Consider the following 26,119-nt stretch of genomic DNA (forward strand, 5'->3'; position numbering starts at 1 on the left):
AACCATTTTTTTTTTTTTTTTTTTTTTTTTTTTACTATGTCTTTGAGTCTGAATGGGGTTTTGAAGGTAAAGGAGAAGTTGGAAAACTTTAACAAAAACATTTGGGCAGAGGGAATAGTATATTCAAAAACACAAGAGTTGTGAAAGGCATAGCTTATTAAGAAAGCAACTGAGTGTGGTTATATCAGATACAAGAACTGCTCATCCAGAGAACAGGCATCAGAGAGTGCTGGGTTACTGCTGGGCCGCCCTTTCCAGGTCGGGAAAGAGTCCTGATTCGTGCTTAAGTCTCAACTCACAATCACCACCACCTCACCGACAGAGTTTGAGAGGTCAGATGTAAAATGTAGTCACCGTCTGGATAAGCTGAGATGATGAGAGTGCACATTTCGCAGGGCAGGCCCTCTTCTCCCTCTCTGACCATAACTCAGGACAGCACAGAATGGTTCATAGGCTACACGAAGACATGGACTTCAGGATCTGGCACCTGTGATCAGGCCAGTACTTCACCAGTGGATCTTACCATCAAGGAGCTGCAGGGCACTTTCCTAGATGTGGCTTCCATGTCTCTCATGTGTCACCCAGGACCTGAACCCAGCTTGGGCTCAAACTCCACAGAAACAAAGACCCTCATTCTCTCTGCCCCAAAGCAGTAGAAATTCCAGGAGTAAATGAAGTTCCCCTGACATCCACCAGTTTGTTTATTTGATGTTTCTTCTGGGTGGACGTTCCTCTATTTCTGGACACCAGCAAGTTTGGAGCACATTTTGGTTGGTAGAACAAATCACATTCAGAGGCCAAATTTAAAAGCAGTGCAGCCTTAGCACCTGGCAGCCGTGGGTCAGGCTGTCACAGGCTCTGGTGGCTTAATCCTGAAGAATATTTAGAATTGCTGTTTTCTCCAAGGAGCCCATTAAAAGCCCCTTGGGGTCATTGGGACCCTCTTACCACCCTCTTCAGTGCAGTTCTCAATGCTCAGAGCCATGCTTGTAGTTCAAGGGCCTGTTCACCTCAGAAATGGGCAGTTGAGAAGTGATGCTCTGGGCTTGCAGTTGGAAGTTTGAACTCCTTGGCATGTCTCCCTTGGATGGCATCCGCTGACATCGTCCAGCTGAAATAGAGGAGGGGGAGGTCGCCCTGTGGCCCTCTGTGTCATCTGCAACCTGGCCTCCAGGTTGTTTGTGGCTGTTTTTAAAACTAGCCTTTCCCCTGGGATGAGAAATCAGGATTCTGTGATGGCGACTGTTAACCACAGTCCTCTCAGAAGCCTGAGGAGTTGGCCTCCACTTGTCTCCACTCTTCCTGACTGACCCGTTATGACAACTTAGGTGGGAGCTGAGGGCCTGATGTAAAGCTGCAAACAGCCCATCATTTGGGGTCAGGCCCTTTCTGAGAAGTTACTTTCATAACAAGATACCATTTATAGTAAGTTTTGTGATTGTTTCTATGCAAATTATTTCTAAATAATGGCTATTAAGTTCATTACGTGGCAATAATGATATGCCTGCTATAATCTCGTATATTCATGGGCAGAATACAGACTCTGTGTGAGTGACCTCAAGATCCAAAGTGAGGGTTGAAATGGATGGCATTTTCTCAGGGAGCATCTGTTTAGACGGTGCTGGTCAAGCTGTCCTTTTCCTTCACCCGGGCAGCACCTGGACAAGGTCATTAGGATAAGCTGGTAGTGGGGCTGGGCCAGAAGTCTGGAGATCAGAGTTTTAGCCCCCGTGAGTGACCAGGGGCAGGCTGTGCACACTGTGGAGTGTCAAGTTTTCTGTGTGTAAAGTGAAAAAAAAAAGGCCATTGTCCTAGGGATCAGGTTATTATTTTCCTGCAACTAAATGCCATATATTCAGAAGGTACTAAAACTCAATGACCTGTAAAGAGGAGTCATAAGGAAAGAGATTTCTTCAAAATGTAAGGATTTTCAGACAAATGACAATAAAATAATGAATTCTCTGGAATTTAAAAATCTAAATAAATGCTCGGTACTTATAACCTAAGATGATACACAAAGAATTTTCCATTCTTCATATATTTCTGATTGAAAAAGATTTCCTCACAAAAGATCCCAAAATAGCCAAAACAATCTTGAAAAAGAAGAACGGAGCTGGAGAAATCATGCTCCCTGACTTTAGACTATACTACAAAGCTACAGTAATCAAAGCAGAACGGTACTGGCACAAAAACAGACACATAGATCAGTGGAATAGGATAGAAAATCCAGAAATTAACCCACACATATATGGTCAATCTACAACAAAGAAGGCAAGAATATACAATGGAGAAAAGGCAGTCTCTTCAATAAGCGGTGCTGTGAAAACTGGACAACTACCTGTAAAAGACTGAAATTAGAACATTCTCCAATACGATGTACAAAAATAAACTCAAAATGGATGAAAGACCTAAATATAAGACCAGATACTATAAAACTCCTAGGGGAAAACACAAGCAGAACACTCGTGGACATACATTACAGCAAAATATTTTTTGAACCAGATCTTTGAGTACTGGAAATAAAAGCAAAAATAAACAAGTGGGATCTAATTAAACTTAAAATCTTTTCCACAGCTAAGGAAACCATCAACAACATGAAAAAACAACCTACAGAATGGGAGAAAATATTTGCAAATGTTACTGACAAGGGACTAATTTCCAAAACATACAAACAGCTCATACACCTTATATCAAAGAAACAAGCAACCCGATCCAAAAACGGGCAGAAGACCTAAACAAGCAATTCTCCAATGAAGACATACAAATGGCCAATAAGCACATGAAAAAAATGCTGAGTATCACTCATTGTAAGAGAAATGAAGAGCAAAAGTACAATGAGGTATCACCTCACAACAGTCAGAATAGGCATCATTGATAAGTCTACAAGTGATAGATGCTGAAGAGGGTGTGGAGAAAAAGCAACCCTCCCACACTGTTGGTGCGAGTGTAGATTGGTGCAGGGAGTGTAGATGGAGGTTCCTTTAAAAACTGAAAATAGACTTACTATGTGTTCCAGCAATCCCACTCCTGGGCATATATCCAGAGAAAAATATAATTCAAAAGACACCTGCACCCCAATGTTCATAGCAGCACTATTTACAATAGCCAAGACATGGAAACAACCCAAATGTTGTCCATCCATCCACCAACAGATGCCTGGATAAAGAAGCTGTGGTACATATATACAATGGAACACTACTCAGCCATGAAAAAGAATAAAATAATGCCTTTGCAGCAATATGGATGGACCTGAAGAATGTCATTCTAAGTGAATTGGACAGGAAAGAGAAAGAAAATGCCATATGACATCATTTATATGAGGAATCTAAATAATTAATAATAATAATAATAATGACACAAATGAACTAATTATTTATAACTAAGTTGATTGATTTCTTGAATATGTATAAGCACATTTGACTGTCCTTTATGATTGGATTACCACATTCTGCTGATTCTTATTTTGTGTTTGGTTTTATTCCTTCGATAGCTATGTATGACTCCCAGTGGTTTTCTCCCTCCCAGTGATGGGGCCACTGATGGCAGGACCCCCCCCCACACACCAGGGAGCCTCCAGGACTGGGGTCTTCCTTCCTTCATGTGGGTAGTGTCCTTCCCCTCCAACCCCATGGCTGCTGTCATCTGCAGAGACTGGGATCTTCCAACTGACATCTCATCCTAGTCTGGCTCCCCCTCCCCCCCCATGTACAGCCTGCCCTAGCCCTAGCCCTAGTCCTAACACCTAACCCCTACCCCAAGTCCTAACCCTAACCCAGCCCCTAATCCTTTTCCTAGCCTTAACCAGAACCTCAAACCTGAACGAGAACACAAACCCTAACCCTATACCAAACCATAACTTGACCCAACCGCTAACTCTAACCTTATCCTACTCCTGTTCCTCCTCCCCTCTAACCCTAATCCTTCTCCTCCTTCTCCCCTAACCCTAGCCCTAACCCCAAACCTATCCCTAAACTCTGGCTCTGGTCTTGACCCCTAACCTCTAAACCTAACCCTATCCCTACCCCTAGCCTTAACCCTAACTCCTACTCCTTCTCCCAAATCCTAACCTTAGCAATAAGCCTAACCCTAAAACCCTAACCCTAAAACTACCCCTACCCCAACTCCTAACCCGTCAGCCCTCACCTGAAATCCTAACCCTAACCCCAAATCCCTAAACCTGATCCCGACCCCAACCCCAACACTAACATTAACCTTGAACACCAACCCCAATCCCAACCCTAACCCAGAGCCTGCTCCTGCAGGAGGTCCAGGACTGGGTCCAGTTCCACCAGCCCTGCAGGGAGACCCTGTGCTTGCTTCTTGGTATGAGAGGGAGCCCCATCTTGGAGATCCAGTTGGAAACTGGGCTTGGCCAGGGTCTGGGGGACAGTAACGGGGAGAGGGAGGAGAGCAGGAGAAGTGGGGCCGAGGGGAGTGGGGCCAAGGGATGTGGCCCCGCCCGGGGCCAGGGGTGGTTATGGTTGATTGCGGCCCCGATTGCTGGTGGGGTGGGGGCATTGGGGATGGAGACCTGGCAGAGCGGGCAGGGGGGGCGGGCCCCTGCCCGGTCCCGCCCCCCAGCCCCACTGTCCAAGGGCTGTACAGCAGGAGACCCCGCCCCAGCATCCGTGTTGCGGGGGGGAGGAGGAGGGGCGCGCACGCGCACGCGCAGACTTGCAGACGCCGGAAACCGCCCAGAGCTTGTAGAAGCTGGGCGGGAGCCGGGTGCTCCTGGACCAGCTCCCGGAAGAGGAACGCGGCCTGGGGTCTGGGCCGCCGCGTGCCGTTGTCTCCGCTGCTGCCGCCAGGCGGCTAAGGGGGCGCTGGTGGGGGCACGCAGGTCGGGGGAGTCGGCGGGGGAGGCCTGGGCTGTGCTGTTGGGGAGGCGCACACGGAGGGGTGCGTGGGTGAGAGATCCAGACCACATGTCCTGTTAGGACCCTGAAGCAGGTCCGGTCCCCCACCCTGGTTCGTGGTGCCCCACCCCCCACATTAGTAGTCTTTGCTGCCACTTATACCTGGGTTTGGGAAAGGGGGTGCAAATCCTGGAGGTGGGAGGTGGCTGGACAGCCAGGGAGCACCTCCCCCTGGCCCTCAGGTCATGGCCTTCCTGTGTAGGTGGACCAGCCTGGCCAGTGGAGGCCACCCCGGACCTTCTGCTTCACAGTTGACCTGCGGTACAATAACGGGTGAGGCCTGGGCCTTTGGGAGCTGGTCGCCCTGCCACAGAGATCAAAGCTTTTTGCAAGTCTATCTTAGTCTCTTGAGTAATGTCCCTACTGTTTCCCACAATGGCTGCACCAAACTGCATTCCCACCAGCAGTGTAGGAGGGTTCCCTTTTCTCCGCAGTCTCTCCAGCATTTCTCCTTTGTGGACTTTTCAGTGAAGGTCTTTCTGACTGGTGTGAGGTGATATACTTCATTGCAGTTTGGATTTGCATTTCTCTGATAATTAGTGATACTGAGGAGATTTTTCATAAGCCTATTGATCATTGGTATGTCTTCACTGGAGAAAAGCATGTTTAGTTCTGACCATTTTTGGATTAGTTCTGACCATTTTTGGATTGGGTTGATTTTTGGTTATTCAGTTGTATGGGCTGTTCATATATTTAGGAAATTAACCCCTCGTCGGTCTCATCTTTTGCGAATATTTTCTCCCATCTCGTAGGTTGTCCTTTTGTGTTGCTTATGGTTTCCTTTGATGTGCAGAAAGCTGATAAGTTCAGTTTGGTCCCATTTGTCTGTGTATTTGTGCCCTTATGTCTGTGTGCTGGGGTGGACTGCCCCAGGAGAGCATTGCTGACGTGTGTGTCCGATGTTTTGCCTGTGTTGTTCTTCTAAGAGGCGTGTAGTGTCTTGTCTTACGTTTAAGTCGTTCAGTGATTTTGAATTTATTTTTGTGCATGGTGTAAGGGAGTCTCCTAACTTCATTGATTTCCATGCAGCTGTCCAGTTTCCCCTGCGTCATTTGCTAAAGAGACTGTCTTTACTCCACTGTATGTTGTTCCTGCCTCCTTTGTCGAAGATTAATTGACCAGAAGTTTGTGGGTTTTTTCTCTGGACTCTATATTCTGTTCCCTTGATCTGTATGTCTGTCCCCTCCCCCCGCAACTTTTCCAGTTTTATTAGGTAGAATTATTACAGTGTGACTGCACATACACGTTATATTGCATGTAGATACGTATATGCAGTATACTGCACTTTTTTTTTTAGTTTACATAAATGTACTACTTAACCGTTTCTAAGAAGGGATTAGGTTTTTCAACTTACATAGTTATCAAAAGAATAAAGCCAACTACAAAATAAGAATCAGCAGAATGCGGTAACATGATCATAAAGGATGGTCAGATGTACTTACACATATTGATGAAATCAAAATGAAAATTAGTCCATTTGTGGCCTCATTATTATTGTTATTATTGTTTTGATTGCTCATATAAATGATGTCATATGGCATTTTTCTTTCTCTCTCCGGCCCACTTCACTTAGAATGACAATCTTCAGGTCCATCCATGTTGCTGCAAGTGGCATTATTTTATTCTTGTTTTATGGCTGAGTGCTGTCCCGTTGTGTATATATATGTACCACAGTTTCTTTGTCTAGGGAACTGTTGATGGACATTTGGGTTGTTTCCGTGTCTTGGCTGTCGTAAAGAGTGCTGCTGTGAGCATTGGGGTGCATGTGTCTTTTTTAATTTTATTTTTCTCTGGACATGTTCCCAGGAGTGGGATTGCTGGAGCACATCGTAGGTCTATTTTCATTGTTTTAAGGAACCTCCATAGTGTCCTGCATCGTGGCTGCACCCATCTGCACTCCCACCCACAATGTTGAAGGGTTGCCTTTTCTCCACACCCCCTCTTCAGCATCTGTCACTTGTAGACTTCTCAGTGATGGCCATCCTGGCTGGTTAAGGTGATATCGCATTGTAGTTTTGATCTGCATTTCTCTGACAATGAGCGATGCTGAGCATTTTTTCCTTGTGCCCTATTGGCCATTTGAATGTTTTCTGTGGGGAATGGTTTGTTTAGGTCTTCTGCCCATTTTTGTATCAGGTTGCTTGTTTCTTTGTTATTAAGGTGTATGAGCTGTTTGTATATTAGTCTCCTGTCAGTCACATCATTTGCAAAGGTTTTCTCCCATTCCATAGGTTGTCTGTTCGTTTCCTGGATGGTATCCTTAGTTGTTCAAAAGCCTTTGACTGTAATTCGATCCCACTTGTTTATTTTTGCTTTTATTTCCAATAGTCCAGGAGCTGGTTCAAAAATACATTGCATTAATGTATGTCCGTGAGTGTTGAGCCTGTGTTTTTCCCTAGGAGTTTCATAGTATCTGGTCTTACATTGAGGTCTTTAATCCATTTTGAGTTGATTTTTGTACATGGAGTTGGAGAATGTCTGTTACAGGTAGCTGTCCAGTTTTCCCAGCACCACTTATTGAAGAGACTGTCTTTCCACTGTGTATTCTTGCCTCCTTCGTCATGGGTTAATTGACCATACGTGTGTGAGTTTATTTCTGGACCTTCTATCCTGTTCCATTGATCCTGTATGTCTGTTTTTGTACCAATACCACGCTGTCTTGATGACTGTAGCTCTATAGTATTGTCTGAAGTCTGGGAGAGTTATTTCTCCAGGCTCTTTGTTTCTTTTCAGTAATGCTTTGGCAATTCCTGGTCTTTGATGGTTCCATATAAATTTTATTATGACTTGTTCTAGTTCTGTGAAATATGTCCTGGGTAATTTGATAGGGATTGCATTAAATGTGTAGATTGCCTTGGGCAGTGTGACCATTTTAACAATATTGATTCTTCCAATCCAAGAGCATGGGATACATTCCATTTTTTAAAGTCTTCTTTAATTTCCTTCATCAATGGTTTATAGTTTTCTGTGTATAATTCTTTCACCTCCTTGGTTAGATTTATTCCTAGGTATTTTATTACTTTGGGTGCTCTTTTAAAGGGGATTGTTTCTTTACTTTTTTTCTGTTGATTCATCCTTAGTGTAAAGGAATACAACTGATTTTTGAATGTTAATCTTGTAACCTGCTACCTTGCTGAATCCTGGGCATATATCCAGAAGGAACCCTACTTCAGGATGACACCTGCACCCCAATGTTCATAGCAGTATTATTTACAATAGCCAAGACATGGAAACAGCCTAAATGTCAATCAACAGATGACTGGATAAAGGAGATGTGGTATATTTATACAGTGGAATACTAGTCAGCCATAAAAACTGACAACGTAATGCCATTTGCAGCAACATGGATGTTCCTGGAGAATTTCATTCTAAGTGAAGTTAGCCAGAAAGAGAAAGAAAAATACCATATGAGATCGCTCATACATGGAATCTAAAAAAAAAAAAAAAAAGCATAAATACAAAACAGAAATAGACTCACAGACATAGAATACAAACTTGTGGTTGCCAAGGGGGCGGGGGGTGGGAAGAGATAGACTGGAATTTCAAAATTGTAGAATAGGCAAACAAGATTATACTATATAGCCCAGGGAAATTTATACAAGATCTTATGGTAGCTCACAGAGAAAAAAATGTGAGAATGAATATATATATGTTCATGTATAACTGAAAAATTGTGCTCTACACTGGAATTTGACACAACATTGTAAAATGATTATAAATCAATAAAAAATGTTTAAAACTAAATAAATAAATAACACCTCAGTAGAGCTGTTTAAAGTTAGTAAGGGCAGAATGGGATCGGGGATGGATTCAGGCAGGGTCAAGGCCCAGGCTCAGGGGCCAGTGTCAGGCGGGGGTCAGCAACCTTGACACTGGGCACAGGGGCATGGCTCCCCGAAGGCCCAGGCCAGCCTGTGGCCCTCCTCTGGCTGCTGCTGCTGCTGCCTCCAACGGCCACCCTGGAGCTGCGGGGGTCCTCCGCCAGGGCCTCGGTGGCTCCCGGCTGGGCCCCAGGCACGGGGCGGCCTGAGGACAGCGGCACTCTGACCCCTGACGTGCAGCCGTTGGCTCCAGGAGCCGCAGTGCGGGGCTGGGTCAGGTTACACAGGAGGGCCTCAGGGGGGTGCGGCTGTGACCGGGGCCTGGGGGCCTCGTCTTCTCTCACCCTTCCCTCAAGCCAGGCAGCCCAGAGACCACCTCAACACAGGTGGGTCACAGGCCCCCACTGTGGGGCCTCTGGATTGGAACCGCCCCAGTACCTTTGTGGGGCTGTGGACTGGGCAGGTAGCAGGGTCTGGCCCTGAGGCTGGGAGGCTGGCTGGAGGGAAGCACCGGGACTGCTGAATAAGTGGCCCTTAGTGTGGGGCCCAGGGGTCTCACTTCTCTCCGTGAGGCCCTGGGAGCACAGGCCCTAGACCAAGATGGCCACTCTCAGGGGGCCTGGGCAAACCCTGCCCTCCCAAGTGTGGGTCCTAGAGCCAGGGCTGTCTTCATTAGCCCACTCCCTCTTTAGAAATGGAGGATCCTGAGTCAGAGAGGGGAAGTGACTTTCCTCAGGTCACACAGCACCACAGAGCTCTGCCTGTTTACCTATTTCCCTGAGATACTGGGATGACGTGGAGGGGGCACAAGCCCTTAGCAACCATGATCATGGGCAAGTAATACTGGCAGCTTCTGAAGCCTGCAGTTCTTGGATATGCGGAGCAGGCCCTGAGGAGTGCTAAGTGAGGGAGGCAATGGCTGTGACGGCCCAGCCCTTGGCAGGCTCACTCAGGGATGTCTGTCACCCTGGAGATGCTTCTGTCACCTGCTGTGGCTGCCTTTGGTCCCTCTGCCCTGCCCACCCAGACCAGAGCCCTCATCCCCACAGGGCTTGCTCGGTTGTGCTCTGCTGTCCAGTTCTCAGTGGCACCCTGTCATTTTGGTTGGCCTCTGGATGCCTGGCCTTGGTTTTTTTCCGTCTCTGAAGTGGACGGGGCCTCCCTGGCAGTGGCACCTGGGGCACTACCAGTGTCTCTGTCACAAGAGGCAGGGACGTCTCCACTGTGTGTGGGAAACCCAAGGTAAGGTGATAGGGAAGATCTACGGTGGCTGGGATGCGGCTGCAGGCCAGTGGCCGTGGCAAGCCAGCCTGCTGTACCAGGGCATGCATGTCTGTGGCGCCACCCTCATCAACTCCCGCTGGCTGGTTTCTGCTGCCCACTGCTTTCTCAAGTTGACTCTTCCTTCCTCAGGTGCCGGCAGAGGCGCTGGCTAGGGAGGGGGGTGCAGGGGAAAGGGAGAAAAGGGGTGATGGGCATCCCACAGCAGTCCTCTGGGCTTTTCTCTGGGGCAGTCTGTGGCCTTCAAACCCATGTCATCCCTGCCTTTGACCTGTGTACCCTCCACCTGGACTGTCCTCCTCGCTCACCTGTCTGAGCCTCCTCATGCTCTGCCCTCAGCCCTTGAACCTGTCCCCTAACACAGATGTGCTCCAGGAGAGTGGCAGTGTTGGGCCTGGCTGCCATGTGGTGTGGACCAACCTCAGACCAGAGCTTTTTCTCAGTGTCCCCACATTCCTGGGTGTCAGACTCTGGTCAGGAACTGGAACCGTGTGTATGGCCAGCAGCTGGGCCATTCTGCTTACTTGTGCAAAACCGAGTTCCCAGGAGGAGCTGTGGTCACTGGTGTGAGCTGGGGGACCCCTGCTGCCAGGCTGCGTAGGCGGGAGATGGGGCTCCCTGGGAGAGTGACATGACTGTGGAGGAGTCTAACTCACTGCCCCTCCTGGGCCTGGCCCAGTACCCAGCTTCTGAACACTGAGGAGGGGTCTCCAGGGAGCAGGGGCGTCACAGCCCAGGGCCAGGGGCTGGAGCTTTGAGAACCCAGCGTCCTGTCGGCACCTACTCTGTGCCACGCTGTATGCATGCCCCTCTGTGGCATCAGGGGTGGTAAGACCCCACCTCACCGTTGTCTCCATCCTGTCAGAAGAGAAAGCCCAATGTGGGTGAGGAGAGCAGACCACATGGTGAGGGGGCAGGTCAGGAGAAGCTCCATGCTCCAGTGGGCGTGGAGAGGGAGGGGCTTGCAGGAGAGGGGCAGGGGGAGGGTGTCCGGGTGGATGAGCGAAGCATGCAAGGTCAGAGAGGTGGGAAGTTTCACCACCTGTATTCAGGGAAGAAGGCAAGGTTCCATTTCCTGCGCTCATGTTCTCATTTAACAATCTTGTGAGTGCTTATAACTGAATGGACGAGCAATCCTCAGGCAGGAAGATGCTTAAAGAAAAGAGGGGTAGGGAAAGGTGTGGGGCCAGAGGTGGGCTGCAGGGAGCCTTGGGAAGGGTCAAGTTAGAGCTGGGACTGAGCCAGGACTCCTCCTGTGCACAATCACAAGGCCTTCATTTGATGGCCCCCCACCCTGCCACCCAGCACTAGGATTCAGTGCGCCTCCAATTCCTGGGTGTGATGAAGCCATATGCTGACTTTGTAAGTAGCTTATCAATTAGCCTCAAGAAAGAAGGGCTCCTGACCACTAGAAATGGGGAGACAAAAGCTGCCTGGCATCATGGTGGGTAGAGGGGTCCAGAGGGGTGTGGGCAGTTAGATAAGGATGCAGGGAGAGAGCTGGCCCACACTCAGATATGATGATGACCATGCACCCTTCCTCCTCCAGAAAATCTCACGTCCTGGAGAACTCCGGGTTTTGTTAGGAAGCACCCAGCTGTACCAGCACACCAGGCACACCCAGAAGATACCTGTGAGCCGGATTACCGTGTACCCAGACTTTGATAAATTTCATCCCTTTGGGAATGACATAGCCATGTTGCAACTGCTCTTTCCTGTGAACTTCACCTCCTACATCATCCCCGCCTGCCTCCCAGCTCCTGGCATGCAGCTGCCCAGTAACTCATCCTGCTGGGTAACTGGCTGGGGGATGCTCAGTGAGGAAAGTAAGGGGGCACGGGAGAGCCCGGAGGGCGGATGAGGGTGGGGAGGAGGACAGAGGGGTCCCCAGGCGAAGTGGCCGCTGGACCTTGGCTCGCCGTGCCTCGTTTCCAGAGGACCGGACTAGTCTAGTTCTAGTTCTGAAAGTGTGTGATCCTAAAGCTTCAGTGCTCCCTGAGTGCAGATCTCCGCAAGTCTGGGAATCTGACTTTTTGACTCAAGAATTGGGTTCTTGGAGTCTTTCTGAGGCTTGACTCCAAGATTTTAATCAACCATGGATGTCAGATGACTTGATTCAACTCAGAAGTCATGGTTGGGGCCTGACTGTAAAGGCAACAGGGAGCTGTGGTGTTAGGGGCTGTCTATTTTAGCTCATGTGATCCAGTAAAACTCCTCAGAGGAAAAGCTGAGTTGTTCATGTAAAGGAACGAGTCCTGCCAAGATGAGCAAGTCGTGCCCAGGAGAGCAGGGAGAGCAAGCAGGGGCCGGGAGCCCAGCCATGGTGGCCGGCGGCCCAAGGTGGGGGTGGCTGCTGCACATTCACAGCAGGAAGGAGGCTGGTGGCTGGGCAGGCACGAGGGAGGGACGCAGCAGGAGATAAGCACAGAGGATGGAGGCCGTTATGCAGAGCCGAGGTAGGGCGTCTGGGCTTTCTTTTGAAGCATTAAGTGAGAAGGCACTGAGGCTAGTGAGCAGGGGACTGGCACGAACCCTGCTCTGAAGCACACATTCAGCTGTGTGGAGACTAAAGCAGAGCACACAGGGTTGAGCTGGAGACCGGTCTGGAGGTGCAGGCAAGAAATGATGGGCTCCAGGACCCGGGTGCAGCAGCAGAGCACCTGCCAGGGGCCAGGCCCTGGGCACAGGCTGGGACATTAAACCAGCAGGACAGGGTCCCTGCCCTCAAGGAGAAGTCTGTGTGTGTGTATCTGCGGGTGTGAGCCTGATGTGTTGTGCTGTTGGGGCAGCTGTCCCTTCTCAGCCTGGACAGCACCTTGTCCTGGACCACTAGGGCCACCCTGGGTGCAAGTGTCCATGTGTTGTAGATTTCAATCCACGGCTTTCCTGGGGGTCAGTCAGGAGCTTCCTGAAGTGTGATTCCAGCGCCTGCCTGCATGACTGTGACTGCAGAGGGAGACTGGTGTTTGGACTTTCAAAGACGCCACACACTCATGAGCCCGGCCTTGCTACCTGTTGCTACCTGGTCTTCTCAGCACTGGCCCAGCCGCCCACACTGATTCCCCTCTCTTTTCTAGGGTGATTCTGGGGGACCCCTTATCTGTAACCTCACCGAGGCCTGGGTTCTGGTGGGGCTGGCCAGCTTGGGCTTGGACTGCCGACATCCCATCTACCCCAGCGTCTTCACCAATGTCTCCTACTTCATTGACTGGATAGATGAGATCCAGAGGCTCACACCTCTCCCTGATGCCATGTCTGCGCCTCCTCAGACCCAGTTTCCACACCAGCCTCTGCAAGCTGCTGGCTCGCAGGGGCCCGGCACAGGCTTTGTGCCCCCACAGCCCTGACCCCTGCTGCTGTTCCTGCTCCAGGCCCCGCAGCAGGCCCTGCGGTGACCCGCCAAGCCCCTCTGCTCCTTCCCTCTTTCTCAGACCCCAGTCTCCTTGCTGAAATTTTCCACCTCTCCCCTCCCCCAGCCCCATAAGCTTTCAGTGGATCCTTCTTGGCTTTCCAGTCCAACAGCTGTCACTCCCCAAACCAAGCCTGAAAAATCGAATAAAAACAAATGACTCATCCTGCTCCTGTCTTTGGGCCCTGCTGCCCCTCCTGACCCTCAGCACTCACCCCTTCCCTTGAGGTCTGTTGTCTGGCTCCCTGGACAAAGAAACAAGACCTGGCAGAATGTCCCAGGAGAAAGACAGGGGTAAGGATGCTGAAGGAGTCCAGCTGGGGAGGGAGAAGGATGTGTTCACTTGCAGACACCACTCCTCCTATGGGAATGCACAGGCCTTCAGAGGAAGTGTATCAGTCAGCTCCAGCCACCATAACAAATACCACGGGCAATGTGGCTTAAACAACAGGAATATATCATCTCATAGTTCCGGATAGAGCCCAGAAGTCTGAGATTAAGGTGCAGGCAGGGATGATTCCCCCTGAGGCTTCTCTCCTTGGCTTATAGACAGTCATCTTCTCCCTGTGTCCTCACATCATCTTCCCTCTGTGCATATCTGTGTCCAAATTTCCCCCTTTTACAAGGACACCAGTCATAATGGATTAGGGCCCACCCAAGCGACCTCATTTTAACTCAGTTATCTCTTTAAAAGCTCTACTCCAAATAAAATCACATTCTGAAGTACTGGGGGTTAGGACTTCTGTATATGAATTTTGGGGACACAATTCAGCCCATAACAGGAAGTTGGACATTTTGCCATGTGACAATAGTGCAGAGGAGTAACAGCTTTCTCACAGTAAAGAAACATTACCCCTGGTGTTTAGCAAAGGTAGGAACAACTTGCTGTGGAGGTAGAGGGAGCTTCCCAGGGTGCAGGACCACTGAGCTGGACTGGAGTGCGTGACCCGGCCCGTGAGGAAGAGGGCTCCACCCTGCAGCACAGAGGGCTCTTGAATGGAAGGGGTCTAGGAGACGGCGTGGGAACAGACAGCGGAGGCCCGAGGCCAGGCTGTGAGCTGGGGTTCAGGCTGGCAGTCCTCAGACCTCTGCTCCTAGAGTTGACTCCTAGCACCTTCCTCACCTGCCCTCATGGCCCTGCTCTCCCCTGTCTGAAGGGGCCCAACTCACTGCCCACCTTCCTAGCTCCCAGCCCCACCTGACCCTTCTCCCTTCTGTCCAAGGACCCAAGTCAGCCTCCCCCAAGTTGTCCACACACCTCCAGGAGTTGAAGCCTCATTTCTCCTTTTCTGCTTAGCTGACTCAGGATTTAGCAACCCGGCAATAAGCCTGGAAACAATGTTCTCATTCTCCCTGCCCATCTGCCTGACACACAGTGCTTGTGCAGCCAGGAGGATCCCAGGTGAACACCTGTATGGCAATAAAAAAAAAAAACCGGACAACTTGGAAGAAATGGACAAGTTTCTAGAAACAAACTGTCCACCAAAACTGAACCAAGGAGATATAGAGCATTTGAACAGACCGATCACTAGAAGTAAAATAGAATCAACAGTAAAACACCTCCCTGCAAACAAAAGTCCAGGACCAGATGGCTTCACTGGGGAATTTTACCAAACATACCAAGAAAAGCTCATACCAGTCCTTCCCAAACTCTTCCATAAGGTTGAAAAGGAGGGAATGCTTCCAAGCTCATTCTGTGAAGCCACCATCACCCTGATACTAAAGCCAGACCAAGACGCTACCTAAAAAGAAAGCTATAGGCCAATATCATTGATGTACATAGATGCAGAAATCCTCAACAAAACATTAGCAAACAGAATCCAACAACACATAAAGAAGGTCATACACCATGATCAAGTTGGGTGCATCCCTGGGACACAAGGATAGTTCAACATACGCGAATCAATCAATGTGATACACCACAGAGAAAGGACAAAAATCACATGAGCACCTCAATAGGTGCAGAAAAGCCATTTGATAAAATTGAACACCCATTTATGATAAAAAACTAACCAAAGTGGGTATAGAGGGAACATATCTCAACATAATGAAAGCTATTCATGACAAACCTACTGCCAGCATAACACTCAATGGTGAAAAGCTGAACGCCTTCCCACTAAAATCTGGAGGAAGACAAAGATGCTCACTCTCACCACTTCTATTCAATATAGTATTGCAAGTCCTGGCCACAGCAATTAGACAACAACAAAAAAAGAAATAAAAGGGATCCAAATAGGAAGAGATGGGTAAAATTGTCATTATATGCAGATGACATGATACTATATAGAGAAAACCCTCAAGGCTCCACACAAAAACTACTAGAGCTGATGAAAGAATTCAGCAAGGCAGCAGGATACAAGAGTGATGTGCAGAAATCAGTGACACTTCTTTACACTAACAATGAAATATCAGAAAAGGAAAGTAAAGAAACAATCCCTTTTAGAATTGCATTCAAAAAAATAAAATATTTAGCAATAAATCTGACCAAGGAAGTGAAAGACACATGTGGAGAAGTACAAAACATTGACTAAGGAAATTAAATATGACCCAAAGAAATGGAAAGACATCCCATGTTCTTAGATTCGAAGAATTAATATTGTTAAGATGGCCATACTACACAAAGCAATCTACAGTTTTAATCCCATTCATATTAAATTACCCAGGACACTTTTCACAGAACTAGAATAAATTATCCTAAAATTTAAATGGAATCACAAAAGACCCAGAGTTGCCAAAGCAATACTGAAGAAAAAGAATAAAGCTGTAGGAATAACTCGCAGACTTCAGACACTCCTATAGAGCTACAGTCATCAAAACAGCATGGTATTGGTACAAAACCAGACATATGGATCAATGGAACAGAAGAGAGAGCCCAGAAATAAATCCACGAACTTTTGGTCAATTAATCTTTGACAAACGAGTCAAATACATACAGTGGAGTAAAGACAGTCTCTTCAGCAAATGGTGTTGGGAAAACTGGACAGCTGTATGTACATCAATGAAGTTAGAACACTCCCCTACACCATACACAAAAATAAATTCAAAATAGCTTAAAGAGTTAAACATAAGACAAGACACTATAAACCTCTTAGAAGAAAACATAGGCAAAACATTCTCCGACACACATCTCAGCAGTGTTCTCCTTGGGCAATCTACCCAGGCAGTAGAAAAACAAAGCAAAAATGAACAAATGGGACCTGATTAAACTTATTAGCTTTCACACAGCAAAGGAAACCATAAGCAAAACAAAAAGACAACCTATGGAATGGGAGAAACTATTTGCAGAACATGAGACTGACAAGGGCGTAATCTCCAGAGTATATAAACAGGTCATACAACTTAATAAGAAAAAAACAAACAGCCCAATCCAAAAATGGGCAGAAGACCTAAACAAGCAATTCTCCAATGAAAACATACAAATAGCCAATAGGCACATGAAAAAAATGCTCAACATCATTAATTATTAGAGAAATGCAAATCAAAGCTACAATGAGATACCACCTCACACTAGTCAGAAGGACTGTTATTCAGGAGGACACAAAGGATAAATGCTGGAGAGGCTGCGGAGAAAAGGGAACCCTCCTATGCTGTTGGCGGAATGTCATTTGCTGTAGCTGTTATGGAAAACAGTATGGAGATTCCTCAAAAGACTAAAAATAGACTTTCCCTATGATCCAGAAATCCCACTTTGGGGCATATATCCAGAGGGAACCTTAATTCAAAAAGATACATTCACCCCAATGTTCATAGCAGCACTATTTACAATAGTTAAGACATGGAAACAAACAAAATGTCAATTGACAGATAACTAGATAAAGAAGAGGTGGTATGTTTACACAATGGAATACTACTGAGCCATAAAAAAGGACAAAATAATGCCATTTGCAGCAAGAGGGATGGACCTGGAGAATGTCATTCTAAGTGAAACAAGCCAGAAAGAGAAAGAAAAATACCATATGACATCACTTATGTGTGGAATCTTTAAAAAAGAAAAAGACAAATGAACTTATTTGCAAAACAGAAACAGACTCTCAGACATAGAGGACAAACTTGTGGTTATCGTGGGGGAGGGGGGTGGGAAGGGATTAACTGGGAACTAGAGATTTGCAGATACTAACTGACAGGGAAATACGGTAAGGCAGCTAAAAGCCAGACAAAACTTCTAAACAGCTGACTTACGTATGAGAAAGTACCTAATATGGTAAAAATCTGAATCCCCCTAAAATTCATCTATAAATTTAATGAAACACAAATTTAAAAAGTCTAACAGGCTGATGACAGTTCCGAGATGGGGATGAGGTTATTCGAATCAATTTTCCCAATGAAGACAAACACGGGAAAACATCAGGTTTCAGGATTAAAAAAAAAGAAAAAAAAAGATATCAAGTTAAAAGTACTGGAGACCCAAAAGAATAGCAAGGAACGTCCAAGGCCATTTGAGGGATGAACGCCAGGACTCCCAGGAGTGAGCAGAATACGGGAGCCACCACGTCATGTATGTCCCAAACCGCTTACAGCTATTACAACCCAGGCTCTGTTCCCAGGGTCCAGGGCCACAGGGATGGAAAAGTCAGGGCCCAGAGCCTGATCAGGGAGGCTGGAGGAGACCCCCCACCACGCAGGTGGGGCTTCACAGGACACTGTTCTAAGGTGAAGGCAGACCAGATCTCCATCCTCATCACCACAAAGGACCACATGAGAGGCTGCGTGGTGCTGAAGAGAGCAAGAGAGGGAGGGGGGAAAACAGAGAGAAACTCCCTGCCACTGCGAAGTTCTGCTCACCAGTGTCACAGAACCTGGACGCTCGTGGACCCTGCAGAACAGAATGTGATCTGAGGGATCCACCGGCACTGCCCTGGGGCAAATTGCACAACAGACGCAAACCTCTGGGTCGGGGGACGGTGGGGGATGGGCGGACACATTCATCCCACATCGGAGCCTGTGAGTAATTTTTCACAGGGAACGGCCAGCAAGCAGATATTCAGACACAAAAAGGAAAAGACAAGAACAAGAACGAATACAAACAGTAAGGGAGTAGGAAAACTCCCATGCTTCTGAAACTGCGCGACCAGATACGTATTTTAAAGCAACGACATTTACCATAAGTAAGTGAGGAACATGAATACATTCTCAGGGGACAGAAAACGAGGGACAGTGAGATGCCAGGTTTCACAACGAACCAAACAGAACTTTTAGGAAGGGAAAACACAATAACCAAAATGAAAAGGCTGACAGCTGTATCTGGCAGCTGACCGAACACAGCAAAACAAAGCGTAAGTAACCGGAAAATGGATCTGAATTATTATCCAAAACGCAGCATAAAGAGAAGGAAAAACAGCGAGTAGGTCTAACCTAAATTCGATCAGAGTATGAGAAGACAGGAAAGAAGGAACGAGCAGAGACAGTATTTCAGGAGACAACGGCTGGCTATTTCCAAGGCAGCGAAGGGTATCAATTCACATATTAGGAGTGCCAGTAAGCTAGGAGCCAGATTAACAAAATGAAAACCCACACCTTGGTAAGTAAAATGAGCGCCAGGAAGCCAGACATGAAGGGAAAAAGTTGTTAAACAACTAGGCAAAAAAAAAAAAAAAAAAAAAAAAGATTATTTTCAAAGGAACAGAAGCTAGACCAGAGCCAACTTCCCTGGCATGGAAGGAGCCAGAACAGAGCAGGACATCCTCACAGCGCTGAAAGAAAATAAATGCCAGCCTGGAAGGCTGCGGCCCGTGGACGTACTCTTCAAGACTGAAGGCAAAAACATGAGGAAGAGGATAAAGCTGCATTTATTTCTCTCAACACGTATCAAGTTCAATTCCAAACAGATTGAGATCTAGGAGTAAAAATTGAAGCCATCGAAGGACTAACAGTATGAATTATTAATAACCTGGGGTTATACTTCAAAACTTATAGATAATAAAAAAGACTAATGCATCAAAAAAAAATCACAAAGAAAAAAAAAGAAAAATCTGAAGGAAAGTTAAGAGACAAAAGTAAATAGGAAAATAAATGTTTGCCACTGAAAAACAACTGCAGCTAAAGAACTAATTCTTAATATATAACAGACTACTAAAAATTATGGGGCTTTTTTTGTGGGGGGAGGTAATTAGGTTTGTTTGTCTTTTTTGTTTATTTAACGGAGGTCCTGGGGATCAAAGCCAGGACCTCATGCATGCCAAGCATGCACTCGGTCACTGAGCTCTGTCCTCCCCCCACTACTAAAAATGAGACTGACAATTTAGTAAGGTAAAAAGGCAAAAGTAAGACAATTAAAGATTCAAATGGCTTAAAGAGGACCAGAATGTGCTACTCGAAAATATGTCTCTTTGGCGTTAAGGATAATTTTGAGCTGAAGGCAGTTGAGGAACAGGAGACATAAGAAAAGATCTAAAATTAAAGCACACATTTTTCTTTTGCAAAGGAAATTTCCATTTGTAAAGGTGCCTCCCTCTCCAGTACCTGGAAGAAGAGGACAGCTTTTAACAGCTCTTACCAACCAGTGGAGAAAGCACAGACTTAAATCTGCATTATGAACCTTACTAAACAACCCGTTTACCATACATTTCCCGGTCACGTTCCATAACCCACCCCCACGAGAAACTGCAAGCCCCCTTTGCTTTGTTTAGCCTAAGATGGCACCTATGTCCCCAGATTCCACCCACCTCCCTGCGTTACTCATCACTGAATCTCTCCTGCATGTATGCCTGCTGAACATGTTAAGAAACTTTTTCTCTTATTAATCTGTCTTTTGTGAGTTGAACCCTCAGGGCCCCAGGCAGAGAGCCTGGCGGGTGCAGGAAAAGTGTTTCTCCCCTGCGCTCACCCACCACAGGCCCTTAAACATGTGAAAATACCAACATTGCTTATAAAGAGAAATGCAAGTTACACAGCCTCAAAATGCCCTTCCTCATCTGTCTGATGAGCAAATATCCTCAAAGACCGACAATTCTCAACTTCCTGTGGGCAGGGCTGCTGGGCTCCATACAAACTGTTAGAACCCCACGGCAGGAAGGTGTGGCAACATCTGTGAATTGCTCCCCGCAGCCCCTGCTGCCTCACTTGCAGGATTCTACTCGAAGACAAGCTAGCAAACATGTGACAAGGCATGACATATGCATGAGGTCCTCGCGGTGACTTTGTTTGCAATTACAAAAGGACAGAAATAAGTCAAACGCCTACCAAATAGGCACAGGCTAACTGGATTACAGCACAACACACAATGGGGAAGGAAAACAACAATGCAATGCAGTGTGCAAACAACTGTGATATTCATGGATGCAAATAAAAACTGCTCTCATGTCTCACCACGTGGGTCACAGGGCAGGCATAAGCTTAACTTTTTACGAAAATGCTGAACTGTTTTTTAAGTTGACTGTACCATTTCACGTTGCTACGTGTGGCGCATGAGAGGTCCAGACGCTCTGCATCCTTGCCAACACTTGGTACAATCTTTTTAATTTTAGCCATTCAGACAGGTATTTAATTGTGAACATTAAACACCTGTTAGAATGGCTAAAACTAAATAGAATTGTTCATCTTTGGGATGCCCGCCCGTCAGATGGACAAGGAAGGGCATCCTGAGGTTCTAATTTGCATTTCCCTCATGATTTCGGACACCTTTGCATGTGCTTATTTGCCATTCATACCTCTTCTTGGGTGACGTGTTTTCTCACATCTCGACTACTTTCCGATCAGGGATTTCTCACTTTTGAGTTTGGAAAGTTCTTCACATGTTTTAGATTCAGGTCCTTTATAAGATACAAGGTTTGCACATAGTTTCTCCCAGTCTGAGACCTGACTGTTCTCTTAACAGTGCCTTTTGACAACCAATAGTTTTAATTTTGATCAAGTTAATATTTCCTTTTTTTTTCTTACATGGATATTGCACTCTCAGTGTCTCATCTAAGGAATCTTCCATTTCTAACCCAAGAGTACAAAGCTTGTTTTCCTAAATTTTTTGTTGAAATCTTTATATTTTTAGGTTTCCTATTTTGGTCTATGATCCATTTTGAGTTCATTTTTATATACGGCAAGAGATATGAATTGAAGTTAATTTTTTGCATTTGGACACCAAACAGCTGAAAAAAAAAAACATTTTCCCCACTGCCTTTATACCAAGTTTTATTTTTAAAGGTTTAAATATGTATTGTTTATTATTTTGGTCTCTAAGGGGGCCTACTGAGAATGTCTCAGAATAAAATCCATACCTCCTGCCTAAAAATGTACGCAAGTACAGTCATAGAGAAAAACTGAAAGCATAAACTCTTAACCGTGTTGGAGTTTTGATCAAGGACCCCCCAGACTAAAAGTGCTAACACAAAGGACACCTGTGGGAGCTGGAGCGGCTCTGGCGGCAGTGGACACGCGGCCAGGGCGCCGTCAGGACCACGGGGCAGGGCGTCCCGACTGCCTCTCACTTAGTACTAGTTTCCGTCCTCACTGCTTCACGTTAAGATGTAGTTGTACACCTGCACACACACGTTATAGTCAGCAGGCCAGCATGGCGCTTCCTGCTCACGCTCAGTCATACAGCAAAGCTCCGTGTAAATGATGGAAGAGGGAAAACAGAAAGAAGTAAAGAAGGCGCTACTTCTGAACACAGGCCCACAGCGGCTCTGGGTAAAACTAAGCCACAGGGGTCCTGCGACACGGCCAAGAGGACAATCTCTCATAAACCATCATGTCAATCCCCCTTTTCCTGTTACCTCACCCCTGCGGCTGTGTTTCAGCTGATTTCACAAAAGTTGTTTGTTCAGTACGTTTTTTTTTCCCCAGCAGTAACATAAAATCAGCAACATAACAGATACGTCACTGTCTACTTCATGCTCAAATACCTTTTATATTTTTGCTCATGATCATGGATGTGACAGATACAAGTACACCTAAAGACCACGTTCAAAATATGTTTATCAGCCACTGTTGTTCTTCATTTTAAGGAAGAAGGTCATTTTTAAAAAAAATCAGGGGTTCCTTGAAAGTTGTAGTCTCCACTAACTTCCTCTTTACAAAGAAGTAAATAAGGCCCAGTGTGGAAGGGCAGGGCAGCCCTAAAGGGCCTGGCCTTGGCTCGAGGAGGCAGGCGGCCCCTGGCCACCCCACCCCATGGAAGCCCCTGCACACCCCCCAAAATTCACCTCCCCTGATGCGCCCTCCCCCCTGCCTCACACCCCGCCCATCACAGCTTGTCAGGCTGCGCAGGTGTTGTCACTTGCCTGAACATTTCTTTCAATGCGACAGTCACATCAAACCATTCCACAAAGGGCCGTAAAGGCCGCTGTATCACATAGCAAACGTTTACTGCGTTTTTAAAGTTCTCATTCTCCGCCAAGTATAGTGTAAGAACCAGGAATGACAGGAGAACTTTATCCTCACTGCTTCCACACACATGCAGCTGAGTCTCCTGCCCCCAGCCCCGCCGCTGGGAGCTGCAAGAGGCCTGGCCCACATGTCAGCTCACGTGCTCTGGGGGTGACAGGCCCATCGGACCGGGGACTGGCTGTGGACCTAGATGCACTGACATGCCACCCGAGAGCTCTCTGTTTCCTTCAACTCAGAAAGGGATCTATTTAGTTCTAGAAACCCCTCTAGTATCACGCATGCCCCTTGGGGTGAAGGCAGATCAGTGCCCCAGAAAAAGAAGAAATCACCAGAGAACAGGTGGATGGCTTTCCTCAGGACACGGTGAAGCTGTGAGCCCATCCAGGTGTCTGCCGAGGCCTAAGAGAAGGGGCACTATCCTGGGGTCCCCGGAGCGAGGACACTTCACGTTCATGAACCTCAGTCTCACCATCTATTACGGGAGGAAGATGGATGACCCCACTGCTGTAAATACTCTGCAAGATCAACCACAGCGGCTCCTGGCCAGTCCCCCTAAGTGCAGTGGTGGTGTTTCAAGGCCCCACAGCAACAGGAGGGGCCTCGAAAAGCCTGGGGGGGGGGCACCAAGGCACGTCTAAGTGCGGCGTTCTCAGCCAAAACAGGACAAGGAGCACCTCCATCTCCAGGCTGAACTCTCTCCTCTCACAGGCCCTTCTATGACGCACAGGCTGCCCACATGGAGTGCTTTTTGGAGAGCAAACACTCAGAGATTTACTCATGTTGGATCTTCACTACTTAAAAAGTAGCTGGCTTTCTGAGAGGAGTCCCTGGAGAATGGGAAAGACAAGTCAGTCACTGGCTATGTGCTCACTAGAAAAGCCAGGAGCTGTGGTCTCCACTGACAAAAGCTCCCAGTGAGCCTGTAACAGAAAAAGGAAAAGGGAGGCAGATGTCGACCGCAGGCCAGGGCAGAGTCACCGTTCCCTGTCCTCCTGAGCATCCTGCTCCGTGCCCTGATGATCCTACAGAGGCCCCCAGACATGTCCTTCAGCAGAAGGCCTGACACATCCTGATGCTGACCAAGCAAAGGACAGTGCACGCCGCCCTGCTGAGGGCTGCGACTGTGTGACTGTAACTGGCAGGGGGTCACAGAAATGTTCTCGCTATTCCAGGTTCTTCAAGTCCTCTCTGCCCTTAAATGGTTCTCTAAGTCCAGCTGAGCCACAAAAGCTGTTGAGGTAATCTAGCAATCTACCCGTCCATCTCTCTTTCCTTTTCCTCTTTTTTGGGGGGTAGGGGGTCATTTTGTAAAACTTTCCCATATGATCAAGAAACAGCTACATGGCAATCATGGTGCCTTGGGGGAAAAAAGCATAGAACAGCAAACAGGGCGCATTTATCTAGTGCTTATTATATGCCAGGCCCTGATCTAAGTACTTTATAAATTCATTTAACTCCCACATCAACCCTTCGGGGTAGAGCCATGAGGCCTGATTCAGGCCCCAGAGGCAACGATCAGCAGAGATGGGCATGTCGCTGCCTCCCTGCCTCTTCTGTCTGTCTCAGGGCCACAAAGACTGGGCAGCTGTCCTCGCTGGATCCCTGCTCCGACAGACTGCAGAAGCACAAAGGATAGGGGGACACGTGGGTTACCAAGGAGGACACACACTGGAAGTAAAAAACAGAAGAACATTGGACGTCAGCACGATTAAGAGTAAGACACCACTGGATGTAGACACATGTTTTGACTAATCTGGCACAAAGGTATCATAAAACCCTAAAGGCAAAGAAAGAAAGCCATAAAACTGACCTTTTAATATGGAGGCAGCAAAGCAATTTTTTAATTTTCTCGTTTTCCCTGCGAGGCTGTGCTTTAACCACGCACGGCACAGATGAGCATTTAATGAGAACAGTCACACGTGTGTTTCTACACCAGCTGTTATTACCAGCGGCTTTTTGGTTTTTTTATCTTTTCCTTTAAATCCACTGTATGATTTATCACTTTAAAAAGTACACAAGGGCCTAATACTCTTTAGAAAATAACTCATCATATTAATTCCTTAAATGAGGTCCTTTTCATTACTTGGAATTATTAAGTTTACAAAGACTCGACAAGAGACCTTCAGAAATACAGAATGAAAAGCCAGCCTGTACTGAAGAAACATTTCAACCTCAGACTATATGTAAAGGGGTTTCTTCTCCAAGAGAAACTTGGAACAGTGACTTTGGCAAGCACCATTGCTGCGGTTCACAGATGCGCGGGTTAGGGCTCGCCACGCAGTGTGACGTGAACCCAGCAAACGACAGCTCTCAGGATCTATCAGATGCTCTGATTTCAGACATTCATAATTACCAATGTATCATGACTTATCTCCTGAAAACCAAGCCTATCAATAATATCTTCCCCTGTATTATGTTCAGTGTACAAGCACAGCCCACGGAACATCTGTCAAAACAGAAAATAAACTCTGGGGTTTGATCAAAGATGCAAGAAGGGAGAAATCTGCAAGACTGTGGCTGGGATGCAGGCGGCCCATGTATGGTAAAGAGCTGGCTGGGGCTTGGTTGCTCCTCTCTGATCCCAAATCTTGGTGTCGGAGAGCCAAGAAGGACTGCAGGCGACAGGCAGCTTTGTAAGCCACTCACTGGAACAGTGTCCTTATCCACACGTGGGCTGCGTGTGAATTAACACTCAGAACCATCAAGGTTATCTACATACACACCCTGGATAACCTTTGTATTCCTTAGAGTAAAGTTAAGACAAGCAATTGTCCTGCATATAAACCATATTTTAATGGTATTAAAGCATAATTCAAAGAAACAAACTATCAATATGTAAACAAATCGTGTAAGAAAGTCAAGAAATAAAAGAGTGAGAAGAACTGATTTTCACTTATTAGAGTGAAAAGAACTACACTTCAAAAGAATTAAAATGGAAATAAAACTAATATCCTTTCTGGTATTCTTAAAGATCCATATACAAACAAATTAGTGGAAAGAATGTAACAAAAGAAATGTGTGTCACCTTGAGTGCACAAGACTGTATCAGAAACCAGACAGGAAAGAAGTACAAAAGTGTGAAAAAGGATGGATGGTGCGCACAAACTTATTTTATCTTAATTTCCTAGATTTTGTGATTTGGGGTGAAAACTATTAGGTACTCCAAGCGGTCTAAACCAAGTGCTTATGTCGGGGAGCAGGGAGAGTCTTCCCAGAGGGGGAGGGGGCCAAGGGGCTGTGATGAGACGGGGAGTGAAGAAGGAGGTCAACCACTTGCAGCTCAACTCAAAGCCCTCCCAACGACAGGCAAGCTCTCAGATGGCTGAGATGAGGCACAGATGTGCGGTGGGAAGCGCAAAGCGGGGAAGCGAAAT

At 46.9% G+C, this 26,119-nt stretch overlaps 1 long non-coding RNA gene across 1 annotated transcript; it reads right to left on the reverse strand.

The window, feature by feature from the left end:
• Positions 1-5: 5 nt before the first annotated feature.
• LOC116664049 lies at positions 6-5,966 on the reverse strand. The gene is made up of 2 exons (XR_004320345.1): positions 5,019-5,966; positions 6-1,111 (listed from the first exon to the last, which is right to left on the reverse strand). It is a non-coding gene; the product is annotated as an uncharacterized LOC116664049 (long non-coding RNA).
• Positions 5,967-26,119: the final 20,153 nt, after the last annotated feature.

This window comes from Camelus ferus, chromosome 6 (assembly GCF_009834535.1).
Source record: "Camelus ferus isolate YT-003-E chromosome 6, BCGSAC_Cfer_1.0, whole genome shotgun sequence".
Taxonomy (NCBI): Eukaryota; Metazoa; Chordata; class Mammalia; order Artiodactyla; family Camelidae; genus Camelus; species Camelus ferus.